At 27.8% G+C, this 1877-nt stretch overlaps 1 long non-coding RNA gene across 1 annotated transcript in view; it reads left to right on the top strand.

Moving 5' to 3' along the window:
* The first annotated feature begins 772 nt into the window (after positions 1-772).
* LOC145269734 (uncharacterized) overlaps positions 773-1877 on the top strand; it is a 27954-nt gene continuing 26849 nt past the window's right edge. Inside the window, exon 1 of the long non-coding RNA XR_013865220.1 lies at positions 773-919. This is a non-coding gene — a long non-coding RNA (uncharacterized LOC145269734). The remainder of the gene's footprint in view (positions 920-1877) is intronic.

Raw genomic sequence — 1877 nt, 5'->3', positions numbered from 1 at the left:
AACAAACAAATTATAGAAAATACTGTTAGAAACCCCATCTAATATATGTCCGCCTATGTCACGGTAACATATATTGAATGAGTTTCTAACAGTATTTTATATAATTATTTTGTTGAAACACGTTTGCGCAAACTTACCGCGAGCATGCCGCCATTTGCATTTTTCAAATACATCGGTAAACACTGTATGGTTTTCGAGCAGAATAAACACGTTACATTAAATAAAAACACTAAAGAAATATCCAGTTAGGTAGAAAAGTAACTTATCTTGTCTATGATTACATTTATTTGTTATATATTTGTTTTTTGACAACTTTTTCGAATCTATGTACCTATTTACAATGCCTCCCCACGGGACAGAGTTAGACACCAGGGTCGTTTTTTAACGTGGAGAAAAGGGAACAAAAATACAAATGGTCTCAATCGTGAAGGATTTCTCCCCCACTGACAGAACAAGAAATTGAAGTGCAGCAATACTACACTTTGATCTTGTCCCGAAGGCCAAGAAGAAGCGGAGGATTTTTTTTCGAATCTGTGTATAGTAAAACAAACCCCGCCAAATTATACAAAATATTGTTTGAAATCCACTCAATATATGTTATCGTGACATCTATTATGAACGAAGAAGAAAAAAAAATGCCTTTTATTTATGAGTAGAGATTAAAAAAAAAAAAAAATAGAGAGATGAATGAATAATTATTGAACTTTTTTTAAATAGGGAATTAAATGATATCTACACCGTCCAGTGATTCAACTCCCCCCCCCCCGTTTTTTATCAGTCGCAACTTAATTTCATGTTTTTTTTTCCTGTTTTCGTTTCGTATTTTTTTGATGTGTGAATCGAATTTGTAAAAATGTTTGCAACAAGAGAAATTCATTTCGTTTGTGTCCTCGTCTTTTGTCGGCTTTTTTCTTGAAAGGTGAGTCCAAACATTTTGAGACATTTTTTTTTATAACAAAGCAAAACAAAGGAGGTACAAAAAAAAAATCGCCGCTTCTTCAGAATAAGAACAAAAATTGAAAACCACAAAAAATACATTTTCAAACAAATGTTATCTAATTAGTAATCACTTATATTATCTAGATATATTAGATAATATATATATATATATATATATATATATATATATATATATATATATATATATATATATATATATGTGTGTGGTGTGTGTGTATATACATGTATGTATATATATAAATATATATGTATATATATGTATGTATATATATATAAATGTATATATATGTATGTATATATATATATAAATGTATATATATGTATGTATATATATATAAATGTATATATATGTATGTATATATATAAATGTATATATATATATGTAGGCACCGCCAGAACTGGGGGGGGGCAGCCGGCAGGTCAGTACTTTTTGACGGACCGTCTTTTTAAAAATCTACCAAAAATCAGGTAATTATCCGATCAATACGAAATTTTCAGCGATTATTAGGAGAAGAATGAACTTTATAACAGTGTACTTATTTTTCATAAACGATATTTATATATATATATTTTTTTTTTGCTTACAAAACCCCCCCTTGTTTTGAAGTGGGAACAAATATGCTTAAAATAATCATCTGAAACTGAAATCAACATATTGTGTTGTTGTAAGGGACAGAATTATAGATTTAAAAAAAAAAAAAAAAAAACTTGTTTGCATACCTTATTTTGACGTCTGAATATCAGAACTTCGATTGTGTTTAATTATCCCGCTTTTGAGTTTTGAAGTGTGAAATTCGGTGAATATGTTAAGTAAAATAATTAATTTAAGTTAAGCAAAACAAAAAAAAAAATTTTTTAATATTTATACGAAAAAAGCCATTTTAAAATTTTTGATAAATAAATTAACAATTTTTTTT

The sequence above is a fragment of the Euprymna scolopes genome, chromosome 45 (assembly GCF_053919585.1).
Source record: "Euprymna scolopes isolate OS-2025 chromosome 45, ASM5391958v1, whole genome shotgun sequence".
Classification (NCBI taxonomy): domain Eukaryota; kingdom Metazoa; phylum Mollusca; class Cephalopoda; order Sepiida; family Sepiolidae; genus Euprymna; species Euprymna scolopes.
The sequence above is the reverse complement of the archived record's forward strand: the minus strand, read 5'-3'. Positions and strand labels throughout refer to the sequence as shown.